The sequence below is a fragment of the Phyllobates terribilis genome, unplaced genomic scaffold (genome assembly GCF_046119375.1).
Source record: "Phyllobates terribilis strain yellow unplaced genomic scaffold, ASM4611937v1 Scaffold_152__1_contigs__length_4461920, whole genome shotgun sequence".
Lineage (NCBI taxonomy): Eukaryota > Metazoa > Chordata > Amphibia > Anura > Dendrobatidae > Phyllobates > Phyllobates terribilis.
Genome location: NW_027362912.1, coordinates 946,413 through 964,444, shown reverse-complemented (window position 1 = coordinate 964,444; position 18,032 = coordinate 946,413).

Sequence of the window (18,032 nt, the reverse complement as noted above, 5' to 3'; positions counted from 1 at the left end):
CACATATTATAATGAGGGCAATCTGGCCATAGACCCCCCGGGGTCCCGGGCACCCCAGAGCCCCGGGAGGTAGCCCAAATTGCCCTCATTATAATCCGCCTATGATCACAGGTATAATGCATTGCAGTACATTATACCTGTAGTGAAAGCTCCTGAGACCATGCTGTGAACATGGTTTCAGCAGCTTTCTGTAGCTTGGTGACCTGGGTCACCATGGCAACGATTGGGCCCCGCGATTACATCGCAGGGGCGCCGATCTGAAGGCAGAGGGAGCTGCCGTCCCTCTGCCTGCCTCCTGAACACTGCGATCACGCTCAATCGCAGTATTCAGGGGGTTAACAGCCAGGGGCGGTGCTGACACTGCTCCTGGCTGTTTAGTGGCGGAGCTCAGCCACCAGCAGCGCTGAGCTTTGGCACTGAACATGCAGGAGGTGCTGATATTACAGCCTCTCCTGGGCGATCATGCCGAGATCAGTCAGTCAGATTGACTGACCGATCTCAGCGATCTGGGTGCGGGGACCAACAGCATGGATCCCTGCACCCCTTCTCGTGCCACTCAGCTGTCACAGACAGCTGTCGGTACTTAACTACTTAACTGTCACTGCGTGTCTACACACAGTGAGTTTAAAGCCATGACGGACACTGAACGGCAAGGAGCGTTAACATACACCCGCTCATGCCGTGCAGTGTCTGTCATTGGGCGTTAAGGGGTTAATATGGGGATTGGGGAATCTGGCGACAAGCCTCACTCACCTGCCCCTTGTCCTGTGTCCAGTCCAACTGTGCAGGGCCACTGGCTTGTCTGATGGCATCACAGGCCCTAGACCATCAGAGGAACCCACTCGCCGTCGGGGCCTGGACTGCTCCCCAAGCATCTCCACAGGGAGAACCTCCGGCGGTGTTTGATTGCCGGCACTTCACCAGGACCCCCCTCCTGCCCCCCCGCTCTGCCAGCGGTGCTTAATTACCGGCGCTTTATCAGGGCCCCCCTCAGGGGCTCCCTTCATTGGGGCCCCCCTCGGGGCCTCCCTTCATCAGGGCCCCCCTCGAGGCCTCCCTTCATCGGGGCCCCCCCTCGAGGCCTCCCTTCATCGGGGCCCCCCTCGGGGCCTCCCTTCATCGGGGCCCCCCTCGGGGCTTCCCTTCATCAGGTCCCCCCTCCTGCACCCCCGCTCCGCTGCTTGAATGCCGCAGTCGCCCACCAGCTCTGTCTTCAGGCATGGCCGCATGCAGTGCGGCTGGTCTGCTAGTAATGACAGCAGGGGCGACACAAGCACAATTGAAGGTGTAGCGTCGCCTCTGCCGTGTCATTACTACAAGACACAGCCACACAGCGCACAGCTCACAGTCATGCCTGAAGACAGTGCTGGCGGGCGACGGAGGCAATCAAGCAGCGGAGTGGGGGGTGCAGGAGGGGGGCGACTGCTATGGGACACCCCCGGCTCACGGGCCCCATAGCAGTCACGTGGCCTGCCGCTAAATGTTGGTCAGGTGCCCCCACTCGGCCCAGTCCCACGCAGATTGTGTTCTCAATTAGAGCTGAGGATCGCAACAGAAACATTTGTATCACAATGATATCGTAATATGGTCTGCTATTTAAAAACATTATGATAGGGAAGCTCACATGCAAAATTACATATATACAGTACAGACCAAAAGTTTGGACACACCTTCTCATTTAAAGATTTTTCTGTATTTTCATGACTATGAAAATTGTACATTCACACTGAAGGCATCAAAACTATGAATTAACACATCTGGAATGATATACTTAACAAAAAAGTGTGAAACAACTGAAAATATGTCTAATATTCTAGGTTCTTCAAAGTAGCCACCTTTTGCTTTGATGACTGCTTTGCACACTCTTGGCATTCCCTTGATGAGCTTCAAGAGGTAGTCACCGGAAATGGTTTTCACTTCACAGGTGTGCCCTGTCAGGTTTAATAAGTGGGATTTCTTGCCTTATAAATGGGGTTGGGACCATCAGTTGTGTTGTGCAGAAGTCTGGTGGATACACAGCTGATAGCCCTACTGAATAGACTGTTAGAATTTGTATTATGGCAAGAAAAAAGCAGCTAAGTAAAGAAAAAAGAGTGCCCATCATTACTTTAAGAAATGAAGGTCAGTCAGTCTGAAAAATTGGGAAAACTTTGAAAGTGTCCCCAAATGCAGTTGCAAAAACCATCAAGCGCTACAAAGAAACTGGCTCACATGAGGACCGCCCCAGGAAAGGAAGACCAAGAGTCACCTCTGCTTCTGAGGATAAGTTTATCCGAGTCACCAGCCTCAGAAATCGCAGGTTAACAGCAGCTCAGATTAGAGACCAGGTCAATGCCACACAGAGTTCTAGCAGCAGACACATCTCTACAACAACTGTTAAGAGGAGACTTTGTGCAGCAGGCTTTCATGGTAAAATAGATGCTAGGAAACCACTGCTAAGGACAGGCAACATGCAGAAGAGACTTGTTTGGGCTAAAGAACACAAGGAATGGACATTAGACCAGTGGAAATCTGTGCTTTGGTCTGATGAGTCCAAATTTGAGATCTTTTGTTCCAACCACCGTGTCTTTGTGCGACGCAGAAAAGGTGAACGGATGGACTGTACATGCCTGGTTCCCAACGTGAAGCATGGATGAGGAGGTGTGATGGTGTAGGGGTGCTTTGCTGGTGACACTGTTGGGGATTTATTCAAAATTGAAGGCATACTGAACCAGCATGGCTACCACAGCATCTTGCGGCGACATGCTATTCCATCCAGTTTGCGTTTAGCTGGACCATCATTTATTTTTCAACAGGACAATGACCCCAAGCACACCTCCAGGCTGTGTAAGGGCTATTTGACCAAGAAGGAGAGTGATGGGGTGCTACGCCAGATGACCTGGCCTCCACAGTCACCAGACCTGAACCCAATCGAGATGGTTTGGGGTGAGCTGGACCGCAGAGTGAAGGCAAAAGGGCCAACAAGTGCTAAGCATCTCTGGGAACTCCTTCAAGATTGTTGGAAGACCATTTCCGGTGACTACCTCTTTAAGCTCATCAAGAGAATGCCAAGAGTGTGCAAAGCAGTCATCAAAACAAAAAGTGGCTACCTTGAAGAACCTAGAATATAAGACATATTTTCAGTTGTTTCACACTTTTTTGTTAACTATATAATTCCACATGTGTTAATTCATAGTTTTGATGCCTTCAGTGTGAATGTACAATTTTTATAGTCACAAAAATACAGAAAAATCTTTAAATGAGAAGGTGTGTCCAAACTTTTGGTCTGTACTGTGTATATATATATATATATATATATATATATATATAAATATATCTATAATATAAGGCGGGATGCGTGTCTCTGTCTGAAGCCTCGATAGACTGCGCATGCGTGACGCGCAGTCTGGCTCCAGAGAGAAGCACGCATCCAGCCGTTACAGGTAAGAGGAGGTGTATGGCGCCGGAGTTCGCGGCATGCGTAGACACTGAATGTATACCGCGATCTCCGGCGCCATACTTAGATACTTACCTGACCGGGAGGAGCGCTGCCGCGGCGCCTCTCTCCGCTGGAGACCAGGGGCGGAGTGAAGGCGTCGGACCGGCGCGTGCGCATTGCGCTATCCGGCGCCATTTTACTGAAGACACATTTACAGCGTGTCTTCAGCAAAATGGCACCGGACAGCGTGGTGCTCCGGCGCCGCACTCCTCCCCCGGCCTCCGGCAGAAGAGGACGCAGCAGCGCCGGAGTACAGAGAAGAAAGGTGAGTATAACTGTTTTTTTCTTTTGTATGTGTGTACAGTGTGAAAGGGATGAGGGGGCCACACATAACAGGATTGTGGGGTGAGGGGACCATGCATATATCAGGATTGGGGGGTGAGGGGTACCACACATACCAGGATTGGGGATGAGGGGTGCCACGCATGCCGGGATTGGGGATGAGGGGTGCCACGCATACCGGGATTGGGGATGAGGGATGGAATGCCATGCATACCGGGATGAGGGATGGGGTACCATGCATACCAGGATGAGGGATACCATACACACCACGATAGTGATGAGGGGTGCCATACATACCAGGATAGGGATGAGGGGTGCCACGCATACCGGGATGAGGGGTGCAAAGCATAACGGGATTGGGGGTGAGGGGTGCCACGCATACCGGGATTGGGGGTAAGGGGTGCCACGCATACCGGGATTGGGGATGAGGGGTGCTACGCATACCGGGATTTGGGGTGAGGAGTGCCACGCATACCGGGATTGGGGGTGAGGGGTGCCACGCATACCAGGATTGGGGGAGAGGGGTACCACACATATCAGGATTGGGGGTGAAGGGTACCACGCATACCAGGATTGGGGGGTGAGGGGTACCACGCATACCAGGATTGGGCGGTGAGGGGTGCCACACATACCAGGATTGGGGGGTGAGGGGTGCCACACATACCAGGATTGGGGGGTGAGGGGTGCCATACATACCAGGATTAGGGGGTGAGGGGTACCACGCATAACAGGATTGGGGGGTGAGGGGTACCACGCATACCAGGATTGGGGGGTGAGGGATGCCACACATACCAGGATTGGAGAGGGTGAGGGGTACCACGCATACCAGGATTGTGGGGTGAGGGGTAACACGCATACCAGGAGGGGGGTGAGGGGACCATGCATACCAGGATTGAGGGTGAGGGGTGCCATGCATACCGGGATTGGGGATGAGGGGAGCCACGCATACCGGGATTGGGGATGAGGGGTGCCACGCATACCGGGATTGGGGGTGAGGAGTGCCACGCATACCGGGATTGGGGGTGAGGAGTGCCACGCATACCGGGATTGGGGGTGAGGGGTGCCACGCATACCAGGATTGGGGGAGAGGGGTACCACACATACCAGGATTGGGGGTGAAGGGTACCACGCATACCAGGATTGGGGGGGTGAGGGGTACCACGCATACCAAGATTGGGCGGTGAGGGGTGCCACACATACCAGGATTGGGGGGTGAGGGGTGCCACACATACCAGGATTGGGGGGTGAGAGGACCATACATACCAGGATTAGGGGGTGAGGGGTACCACGCATAACAGGATTGGGGGTGAGGGGTACCACGCATACCAGGATTGGGGGGTGAGGGGTACCACACATACCAGGATTGGAGGGGGTGAGGGGTACCACGCATACCAGGATTGGGGGGTGAGGGGTAACACGCATACCAGGATTGGGGGGTGAGGGGACCATGCATACCAGGATTGAGGGTGAGGGGTGCCATGCATACCGGGATTGGGGGTGAGGGGTGCCATGCATACCGGGATTGGGGGTGAGGGGTGCCACGCATACCGGGATTGGGGATGAGGGGTGCCACGCATACCGGGATTGGGGATGATGGGTGCCACACATACAAGGATTGGGGATGAGGGGTGCCACGCATGACGGGATTGGGGATGAGGGGTGCCACGCATGCCGGGATTGGGGATGATGGGTGCCACGCATGCCGGGATTGGGGATGATGGGTGCCACGCATACCGGGATTGGGGATGAGGGGTGCCACGCATGCCGGGATTAGGGATGGAGTGCCATTCATACCGGGATGAGGGATGGGGTACCATGCATACCAGGATGAGGGATACCATACACACCAGGATAGTGATGAGAGGTGCCATAGATACCAGGATAGGGATAAGGGGTGCCACGCATACCGTGATGAGGGGTGCCAAGCATAACGGGATTGGGGATGAGGGGTGCCACGCCATACCGGGATTGGGGGTGAGGAGTGCCACGCATACCGGGATTGGGGGTGAGGGGTGCCACGCATACCGGGATTGGGGGTGAGGGGTGCCAGGCATACCGGGATTGGGGATGAGGGGTGCCAGGCATACTGGGATTGGGGATGAGGGGCGCCACGCATACCGGGATTGGGAATGAGGGATGGGGTGCCATGCATACCAGGATGAGGGATACCATACACACCAGGATAGGGATGAGGGATGGGGTACCATGCATACCAGGATGAGGGATACCATACATACCAGGATAAGGATGAGGGGTGCCACACATACCGGGATTGGGGGTGAGGGTTGCCACGCATACCGGGATTGGGGGTGAGGGGTGCCACGCATACCGGGATGAGTGGTGCCACGCATACCGGGATTGGGGGTGAGGGGTGGCACTCATACCGGGATTGGGAGTGAGGGATAGGGTGCCATGCATACCAGGATGAGGGATACCATACACACCAGGATAGGGATGAGGGGTGCCACGCATACCAGGATTGGGGGTGAGGGGTGCCACGCATACCAGGATTGGGGGTGAGGGGTGCCATGCATACCAGGATTGGGGGTGAGGGGTGCCACGCATACCAGGATTGGGGATGAGGGGTACCACGCATACCAGGATTGGATGGTGGGTACAGTATGGGGGCAGCACAAATACAAGGAGGGGGCAGCACATACCAGCATGGGAGACTATATACCAATAAAAATGCTCGCCAATAGCAAGTATATACCGTATATATATATATATATATATATATATATATATATATATATACACACACACAGAGTTGAAACCAGAAGTTTCCATACACTATATAAATAGACACATATGCATGTTTTTCTCAATATCGGACATGAAATCAGAATAAATCTTTCCCGTTTTAGGTCAATTAGGATTACCATCATTTTTAATATTTGCTAAATGCCAGAATAATGAGAGAATGTTTTAAGGCATCATTTTTATTAGTTACTGCAAAGTCTGTAACATCTGTCCCTGCTGAAAAGACACTATGATTATCATCTTTATATATAAGTACAAAGTCAGTAGGCTATAACATAATTGTGTGACAGGAGGCGTGCAGTAATCATCAGTAACTGTAATAGGAGTTTCTAACCCCCTCGGTGGAGAACTTCAGTGGCCCCATATGGTGCCCCACAGCGTAATGGCCCTATATGGTGAGCAAAAGCGTAATGGCCCCATATGGTGAGCCACAGCGTAATGGCCACATATGGTGAGCCACAGCGTAATGGCCACATATGGTCAGCCACAGCGTAATGGCCCCATATGGTGAGTCAAAGGCGTAATGGCCCCATATGGTGAGCCAAAGGCGTAATGGCCCCATATGGTGAGCCACAGCGTAATGGCCCTATATGGTAAGCCACAGCGTAATGGCCCCATATGGTGAGCCACAGCGTAATGGCCCCATATGGTGAGCCACAGCGTAATGGCCACATATGGTGAGCCACAGCGTAATGGCCATATATGGTGAGCCACAGCGTAATGGCCACATATGGTGAGTCACAGCGTCATGTCCCCATAGAGTGCTCTACAGCGTAATGGTCCCATATATGCCCCACAGTATATGCCCTCCCCATACTTGTATATGACCACATCTTCGTATATGGTATATGGTCCCCATCCTGGTTAGGTGTATATGCCCCTCCATCCATCCATTCTGGGTAGGTATATATGCCCTTCCATCCATCCATCCTGGGTAGGTGTATATGCCCCTCCATCCATCCATCCATGCTGGGTAGGTTTATATGCCCACCCATCCATCCATCCTGGGTAGATGTATATGACCCTCCATCGATCCATCCATTCTGGGTAGGCGTAGATGCCCCTCCATCCATCCATCCTGGGTAGGTGTAAATGCCCCTCCATCCATCCATCCTGGGTAAGTGTAAATGCCCCTCCATCCATCCATGCTGGGTAGGTTTATATGCCCCCCCCCCATCCATCCATCCTGGGTAGATGTATATGCCTCTCCATCCATCCATTCTGAGTAGGTGTATATGCCCCTCCATCCATCCTGGGTAGGAGTATCTGCCCCTCCATCTTTCCTGGGTAGGTGTATATGCCCCTCCATCCATCCATCCATCCTGGGTAGGTGTAAATGCCCATCCATCCATCCTGGGTAGGTGTAAATGCCTCTCCATCCATCCTGGGTAGGTGTAAATGCCCCTCCATCGATCCATCCATCCTGGGTAGGTGTAAATGCCCCTCCATCCATCCATGCTGGGCAGGTGTAGATGCCCCTCCATCAATCCTGGGTAGGTGTATATGCCCCTCCATCCATCCATCCATCCATCCTGGGTAAATGTATATGCCCCTTCATCCATCCATCCTGGCTAGGTGTAAATGCCCATCCATCCATTCATCCATCCTGGGTAGGTGTAAATGCCCCTCCATCCATCCATCCCTCCTGGGTAGGTGTAAATGCCCCTACATCCATCCTGGGTAGGTGTAAATGCCCCCCCCATCCATCCATCCATCCTGGGTAGGTGTAAATGTCCCTCCATTCATCCATTCATCCTGGGTAGGTGTAAATACCCCTCCATCCGTCCATCCTGGGTGGGTGTACATGCCTCTAAATCCATTTATCCATCCATGGTAGGTGTAAATGCCAGTCCATCCAGGGAAGGTGCAAATGCTCCTCCATCCATCCATCCTGGGCAGGTGTAAATGCCCCTCCATCCATCCATCCTGGGTAGGTGTAAATGCCCCTCCATCCATCCATCCCTCCTGGGTAGGTGTAAATGCCCCTCCATCCATCCATCCCTCCTGGGTAGGTGTAAATGCCCCTCCATCCATCCATCCCTCCTGGGTAGGTGTACATGCCCCTCCATCCATCCATCTATCCTGGGTAGGTGTACATGCCCCTCCATCCATACATCCTGGGTAGGTTTAAATGCCCCTCCATCCATCCATCCATCCTGGGTAGGTGTACATGCCCCTCCATCCATCCATCTATCCTGGGTAGGTGTACATGCCCCTCCATGCATCCATCCATCCATGGTAGGTGTAAATGCCCCTCCATCCATCCATCCATCCTGGGAAGGTGTAAATGCCCCTCCATCCATCCATCCTGAGAAGGTGTAAATGCCCCTCCATCCATCCATCCTGGGTAGGTGTAAATGCCCCTCCATCCATCCATCCTGGGGAGGTGTAAATGCCCCTCCATCCATCCATCCTGAGTAGGTGTAAATGCCCATCCATCCATCCATCCTAGGTAGGTGTACATGCCCCTCCATCCATCCTGGGTAGGTGTATATGCCTCTCCATCCATCCATTCTGAGTAGGTGTATATGCCCCTCCAGCCATCCATCCTGGGTAGGTGTATATGCCCCTCCATCCATCCATCCTGGGTAGGTGTATATGCCCCTCCATCCATCCTGGGTAGGAGTATCTGCCCCTCCATCTTTCCTGGGTAGGTGTATATGCCCCTCCATCCATCCATCCATCTTGGGTAAATGTATATGCCCCTTCATCCATCCATCCTGGCTAGGTGTAAATGCCCATCCATCCATCCTGGGTAGGTGTAAATGCCCCTTCATCCATCCATCCCTCCTGGGTAGGTGTAAATGCCCCTACATCCATCCTGGGTAGGTGTAAATGCCCCTCCATCCATCCATCCATCCATCCTGGGTAGGTGTAAATGCCCCTCCATCCATCCATCCATCCTGGGTAGGTGTAAATGTCCCTCCATCCATCCTGGGTAGGTGTAAATGCCCCTCCATCCATCCATCCTGGGTAGGTGTAAATGCCCCTCCATCCATCCATCCATCCTGGGTAGGTGTACATGCCTCTAAATCCATCCATCCATCCATGGTAGGAGTAAATGCCCCTCCATCCAGGGAAGGTGTAAATGCTCCTCCATGCATCCATCCTGGGTAGGTGTAAATGCCCCTCCATCCATCCATCCTGGGTAGGTGTGAATGCCCCTCCATCCATCCATCCCTCCTGGGTAGGTGTACATGCCCCTCCATCCATCCATCTATCCTGGGTAGGTGTACATGCCCCTCCATGCATCCATCCATCCATGGTAGGTGTAAATGCCCCTCCATCCATCCATCCATCCTGGGAAGGTGTAAATGCCCCTCCATCCATCCATCCTGAGTAGGTGTAAATGCCCCTCCATCCATCCATCCTGGGTAGGTGTAAATGCCCCTCCATCCATCCATCCTAGGGAGGTGTAAATGCCCCTCCATCCATCCATCCTGAGTAGGTGTAAATGCCCATCCATCCATCCATCCTAGGTAGGTGTACATGCCCCTCCATCCATCCATCCATCCTGGGTAGGTGTATATGCCTCTCCATCCATCCATTCTGAGTAGGTGTATATGCCCCTCCAGCCATCCATCCTGGGTAGGTGTATATGCCCCTCCATCCATCCATCCTGGGTAGGTGTATATGCCCCTCCATCCATCCTGGGTAGGAGTATCTGCCCCTCCATCTTTCCTGGGTAGGTGTATATGCCCCTCCATCCATCCATCCATCCTGGGTAAATGTATATGCCCCTTCATCCATCCATCCTGGCTAGGTGTAAATGCCCATCCATCCATCCTGGGTAGGTGTAAATGCCCCTTCATCCATCCATCCCTCCTGGGTAGGTGTAAATGCCCCTACATCCATCCTGGGTAGGTGTAAATGCCCCTCCATCCATCCATCCATCCATCCTGGGTAGGTGTAAATGCCCCTCCATCCATCCATCCATCCTGGGTAGGTGTAAATGTCCCTCCATCCATCCATCCTGGGTAGGTGTAAATGCCCCTCCATCCATCCATCCTGGGTAGGTGTAAATGCCCCTCCATCCATCCATCCATCCTGGGTAGGTGTACATGCCTCTAAATCCATCCATCCATCCATGGTAGGAGTAAATGCCCCTCCATCCAGGGAAGGTGTAAATGCTCCTCCATGCATCCATCCTGGGTAGGTGTAAATGCCCCTCCATCCATCCATCCTGGGTAGGTGTGAATGCCCCTCCATCCATCCATCCCTCCTGGGTAGGTGTACATGCCCCTCCATCCATCCATCTATCCTGGGTAGGTGTACATGCCCCTCCATCCATCCTGGGTAGGTGTAAATGCCCCTCCATCCATCCATCCTGGGTAGGTGTACATGCCCTTCCATCCATCCATCTATCCTGGGTAGGTGTACATGCCCCTCCATGCATCCATCCATCCATGGTAGGTGTAAATGCCCCTCCATCCATCCATCAATCCTGGGTAGGTGAAAATGCCCCTCCATCCATCCATCAATCCTGGGTAGGTGTAAATGCCCCTCCATCCATCCATCCTGGGTAGCTGTAAATGCCCCTCCATCCATCCATCCTGGGTAGGTGTATATGCCCCTCCATCCGTCCTGGGTAGGTGTACATGCCCCTCCATCCATCCATCCATTCTGGGTAGGTGTATATGCCTCTCCATCCATCCATTCTGAGTAGGTGTATATGCCCCTCCATCCATCCTGGGTAGGAGTATCTGCCCCTCCATCTTTCCTGGGTAGGTGTATATGCCCCTCCATCCATCCATCCATCCTGGGTAGGTGTAAATGCCCATCCATCCATCCTGGGTAGGTGTAAATGCCTCTCCATCCATCCTGGGTAGGTGTAAATGCCCCTCCATCCATCCATCCATACTGAGTAGGTGTATATGCCCCTCCATCCATCCATCCTGGCTATGTGTATATGCCCCTCAATCCATCCTGGTTAGATGTATATGCCTCTCCATCCATCCTTTCTGGGTAGGTGTATATGCCCCTCCATCCATCCATACTGGGTAAGTGTACATGTACCTCCATCCATCCTGGTTAGGTATATATGCCTCTCCATCCATCCCAGTCAGTACATGCCCCCCTCCATCCATCCATCCTGGTGGGTATATCCCCCCTCCATCCTGGTGGGTATATGCCCTCCTCCATCCATTATGGTGGGTATGTGCCCCCCCTACATCCATCCTGGTGGGTATATGACCCCCCTACATCCATCCTGGTGGGTATATGACCCCCCTCCATCCATCCTGGTGGGTATATGACCCCCCTCCATCCATTCTGGTGGGTATATGCCCCCTCCATCCTGGTGGGTATATGCCTCCTCCTCCATCCTGGTGGGTATATGCCTCCTCCTCCATCCTGGTGGGTATATGCCTCCTCCTCCATCCTGGTGGGTTTATGCCTCCTCCTCCATCCTGGTGGGTATATGCCTCCTCCTCCATCCTAGTGGGTATATGCCTCCTCCTCCATCCTGGGGGGTATATGCCTCCTCCTCCATCCTGGTGGGTTTATGCCTCCTCCTCCATCCTGGTGGGTTTATGCCTCCTCCTCCATCCTGGTGGGTTTATGCCTCCTCCTCCATCCTGGTGGGTTTATGCCCCCATATATTCAATGCAAAGGAAAAAAAACAAAAACAATAAAACGCTTCTACTCACCTTCCACGTTCCCACGCAGCGCTGTGTCTGTGGTGCCTGAAGATGTTGGCAGTGATAACAGCAGAGAAGCTGAGATCACCGCACGGCGCCGCCGCAGATACTCACTCGGGACGTCCACTCCCAGGCATTTCCTCCCCGGCAGCTCCTGTCATGGCACGCTCTGACTGAGCAGTGCGTGCGACGACAGGGGGAATGTACAGCTTACACTGCAGGCTCCACAAAGATGGCTGCAATCTCCTCCCACGGCTGCGACCTGGACAGCCAAGGGGGCGTGCCCAGGTCACAGCTAGAGGCAGGAGGAGCGGCCTGTAATGTTAGAGATAGGGTCGGTGACAGACTACTGTCTCTTATGGCCAGGGCTGCCGTAAATGAGGTGTGTAAGAGCGCTTCTTACACACCCCCCAAATAAAAATGGCAGCCCCTAGTGGCCAATGTCAACATAAATACATAAAAAACTAATAAAGTGGTACATTTAATTTTGTATTAAAAATAATTGATTACATAATTATTAATACAAAACATAAAATGGTGGCCCCTTCCCTGTAAGAATAGCACACGGCTCTTTTCACGTCTGGTTATTTCTCTAACAGGTAGAATATGCTCCGTTATAGACCGGGGACAGGTTTACAGCTCTATTTTTTGTGGACGATTGATCTGTAAATCAGAACTGAGACCGGTCCGATTTCCATCCAATTTGTAGATAAAGATCATCTATTGAAGTCAATGAGTCTGTCAGAAAAATGGCCAGAACCAACCATGTTGCCTGTACTGCCTGTTTTCCAGGGTCTATAGGCCGGGCAAGCGAGGCTAGGAAACCTTTAGCTTTTTACTTTACATATAAAAAAATATGCCCCACTGAGGAGAAAAACTGACACACTGACCAAAATCAGATGAAAATTAGAAAAAAAACACTGATTAAAACCTGACATGTGAACGGGGCCTTAGGCCTTAATCAGATGTCAGTGACTTATCGTATATGCAAAAAAATGTCTGAAAGTGGTCAGTTTTTATCTTCAGCGTTTCATCAGCTTTTCTTGTATGCAAAATAAATCCATAAATTCAGAAGCTTCTCCTTCCCTTTGGAAGTGCATTGAGGTGAAGGGTACATTGCTGGAAAAGGAAGAAAAAAAAAAAAAACTCTTTAAATCTCTTAGTTTGCGAGTGTGAACGAGCTGCGTGTGTCTGGAGCGTAAGTGCGAACGAAAGTAAGTGTGTGACTTGTTTTTCAGTGACTTTGGATTCAGGGAGTTTGGAAGGGAGGACTTAGGACTGAATTGCTGACTGTATTTCATTCTTTCTTTACTTTACTTTTTACTTAATTAATCCACCTGACCTACTTAGCTGATTCCCCCGTCCATACTTGATACTTAATTGATCCCCCGTCCATACTTAACTGATCCCCCGCCGATATCTAATTGATACACTTGCACATCCCTAATTGATCCCCATCCATACACCTATATATAAATAATTGTGTTTTGTGCTTGTATATATATACTGACTGTATCCCCATATTTAGAATGACGTCCATTTTGGCCGGAGCTGTGCAGTGTACATCTTGCGCAATGTATGCATTCCGTGAGCACCCACTCGAGGATCCATACTGCTGCGAGAGATGTGAGCATATCGTGCACTTGGAAGCCCAAATTCTGGATCTAAGTGCTCAGATAGCGGTACTGAGGAGCATCGACAACATGGAATGGAGTTTGCTGCTCACCGAGCAGACACTCAATGGGTCAATACTGGGGGTGGAGCATAGAGGGGAAGTGCAGGCTGAACAGGCAGGGAGCTGGATAACAGTTAGGAGGGATAGAGGGAAGAAGTATAGGAAGGCTGGTTCAGAACCGGCATTATTGGAGCACGACAGATCCTCTGACCGCAGGGGGAGTGTATGCTCCAGTAATGAGGGGGAGGGGGGAAGTGTAGGGCAGGCAAGACAGGTTCTGGTAGTGGGTGACTATTATTAGGGGGACAGACAGGGCAATCTGTCACAAAGACCGGGATCGCCGAACGGTGTGCTACCTCCCTGGCGCTCGAGTCCGGCACATCGCGGATCGGGTTGACAGGTTACTGGGTGGGGCTGGCGAAGACCCAGCGGTCATGGTCCACATCGGCACCAATGACAAAGTGAGTGGTAGATGGAGGGTCCTTAAAAATGATTTCAGGGACCTAGGTAGGAAGCTTAGGGCAAGGACCTCCAAGGTAGTTTTCTCAGAAATACTACCAATCCCGCGAGCCACACAGGAGCGCCAACGGGAAGTTAGGGAGGTGAATAAGTGGCTAAAGAGTTGGTGCAAGGCAGAAGGGTTTGGGTTCATGGAGAACTGGGCCGACTTCGCGGTCGGCTACAGGCTCTACCGTAGGGACGGGCTGCACCTCAATGGGGAGGGTGCAGCGGTGCTGGGGAAGAAGATGGCTAATAGGTTGGAGGAGTTTTTAAACTAGAGACAGGGGGGGGTGGGAACCAAGGAAATAGGTGGGATGTGAGGCAAGCAAGGGGGAAGGGGAGAAGTGAATATAATGAGGGTGGAGAGGGGGGTGGGGATAGTACAGTTAGATCGTTAGAGAAGAATAGGATGCTAAGTAACCCCAAAGTTTTATCTTGCATGCTGACCAACGCAAGAAGCCTGACCAATAAGGCGGATGAGCTGCAGGCGCTTATATCGGAGGAGAGGTATGACATCGTAGGTATAAGAGACTTGGCTAGACGATAGCTACGACTGGGTGGTAAATTTATTAGCTTATAGTTTATTTAGAAGGGACCGGAAACAGGGGAAAGGCGGAGGAGTCTGCTTATATGTAAAGTCATGTCTAAAACCCAGACTAAGGGAAGATATAGGAGAGGGAGAAGAGGGGGTCGAGTCCATGTGGGTAGAGATAGAGGGAACTAAAAATAATAATAAAATATTACTGGGGGTCTGCTATAAGCCACCAAATATAACAGAGGAAAATGAGAATCTGCTATTAGGACAAATAGACAAAGTAGCAAAACATAATGAAGTGATTGTAATGGGGGAATTCAACTACCCGGATATTGACTGGGAAACAGAAACCTGTAGATCTCAGAAAGGAAAAAGGTTCTTGACAAATATTAAGGATAATTATCTCTCCCAACTAGTGCAGGAACCAACGAGAGGGAAGGCCATGTTGGACTTAATATTGACTAATAGGCCTGATAGAATAACTGAGGTACAGATAGGGGGGCACCTAGGTAATAGCGACCATAATATTATCGACTTCAAAATGCCCTTCAGTAGGGTTATCAATAAGGGAACAACAAAAACATTTAACTTTAGGAGGGCGAAGTTTGATCAGCTGAAAGAAAGCCTTCAACTTATTGACTGGGACAAAGTTCTTAATCAAAGGAATACGAATAGTAAATGGGAAACCTTCAAAAGAATTCTGAATACTCAGTGCGAGAGGTATATACCATATGGGAATAAAAGGGCCAGAAATAAAAGGAAACCAATATGGTTGAACAAGAACGTAAAAGGGGCGTTAAATAGCAAAAAAGAGGCATTCAAGAGATTAAAACAGGAAAACAGTAAGGAGGCACTAATGTGTTATAAGGAAAAAACAAGAACCTGTAAAAAACAAATAAAAATAGCGAAGGAGGAAACAGAGAGACGTATTGCTAGGGAAAGTAGATCAAATCCCAAACTGTTCTTTACGTATATAAATAGTAAAAGGATTAAATCGAATAATATTGGACCGATAAAAAGTGATGAAGGCAAAATCATAGAGAAAGATGAGGATAAAGCTAATCTATTAAATAAATTTTTTTCGACAACTTTCACAAAGGAAATCGAACTAACAGGAGAAATGAGAAGTGACCAACTTAATCCTCCACTAAGTATGACAAATCTAACCCAAGCTGGGGTACAGAAACACCTCAGTAACATTAAAATAAACAAATCACCAGGACCTGATGGTATACACCCACGGGTACTAAGGGAACTAAGTAATGTGATAGACAGACCGTTATATCTTATCTTTAAGGACTCTGTTGAGACTGGGTCTGTGCCACTTGATTGGCGACAGGCGAATGTAGTGCCAATATTCAAAAAGGGAGCAAAAAGTGACGCCGGAAACTATCGGCCGGTGAGTCTGACGTCCGTTGTGGGCAAAATTTTTGAAAGCTTCATTAAAGAGGCAATTACGGAGCATCTTGATGCTAATAATCTATTAACCCCGAACCAACATGGATTCATGAGGAATCGCTCCTGCCAAACAAACCTGATTGACTTCTACGAGGAGGTTAGCTCTCGAGTAGATCAGGGGGAACCAGTGGATGTCGTGTATCTCGACTTCTCAAAAGCGTTCGATAGCGTGCCACATAATAGGTTGGTATACAAAATGAGAATGATGGGGCTGGGGGAAAATGTCTGCAAGTAGGTAGCTAACTGGCTAAAGGATAGAAGGCAGAGGGTGGTTATAAATGGAATATACTCAGATTGGGTAAGCGTCACTAGTGGGGTACCACAGGGGTCTGTACTAGGCCCAATGTTATTTAATATCTTTATTAACGACATAGTCAACGGGATAAATAGTAAAATATCAATATTTGCAGATGACACAAAGTTATGTAAAACAATTAATACAAAAGGACAGTGCAGACCTACAGAGGGATTTGGATAAGCTGGGTAGGTGGAGCATTAAATGGCAAATGAGGTTTAACGAGGAGAAATGTAAGGTCATACATATGGGAAGGAAAAATGGAAGTCACCAGTACTCACTGAATGGGAAATCATTGGGGAATTCAGAGATGGAGAAGGACTTGGGCATCTTGATTGATAGCAAACTAAATTGGAGTGCTCAAAGTCAGGCAGCTGCTGTAAGGGCAAACAGGGTAATGGGATGTATCAGAAGAGGTATAGCTGCAAAGGATGAGAACATTGTTCTTCCACTGTACAAAGCACTGGTCAGACCACACTTGGAATACTGTGCTCAGTTATGGGCCCCAATATATAGAAAGGATATAAATGAGCTTGAAAAGGTACAAAGGAGGGCAACAAAATTAATAAAGGGAATGGAGGGACTGCAATACCCAGAGAGGTTGGCAAAACTAGAACTATTCAGCCTGGAAAAGAGAAGGTTGAGGGGGGACATAATAAATGTGTACAAATATGTTAGGGGACAGTATAGAGATCTTGCCCGGGATTTGTTCAAAAGGAGGGATATTACGGTAACAAGAGGGCACTCACTAAGACTGGAAGAGAAAAGGTTTCAGCACCAGCATAGGAAGGGGTTCTTTACGGTAAGAGCAGTGAGAATATGGAATTCACTGAGTGAGGAGACGGTAATGTCGGATTCACTACACCAGTTCAAGCGGGGACTGGATGCATTTCTAGATACCAGGCAGATTTCAGCATATACTTAAAAATAAAATAAAATAGTAGGTTGATACAGGGATTTATTCTGACTGCTGGTTTCAGAGTCGGGAGGGAATTTTTCCTCAGGTGAAGATTGGCTAAATCATTTGGGGTTTTTGCCCTCCTCTGGATCAACTTTACCAATTACAGAACTAACAGGTCGAACTTGATGGACGCAAGTCTTTATTCGGCTTTACAAACTATGTTACTATGGTAACAGTGTTATCACAGACAGCACATGGATGGCAATGCCAGCTGTCAGCGATGTCATGGACCCATAGATCTGACTGGAGAATTTTCATCAACCACTAGGATAAAAAACGGACACTACGCGGTTTTCAACAAAAAAAATGACATGTGGACGACTCCACAGATTATATTGTGTATGTGATCTATCCGTAACAAATATGGAGAGGACACAAACATGAAAAACAGACGTCTGAATGAGGCCAAAGATATATGTTTCCACACTGATAAGGGAGCGAGAAA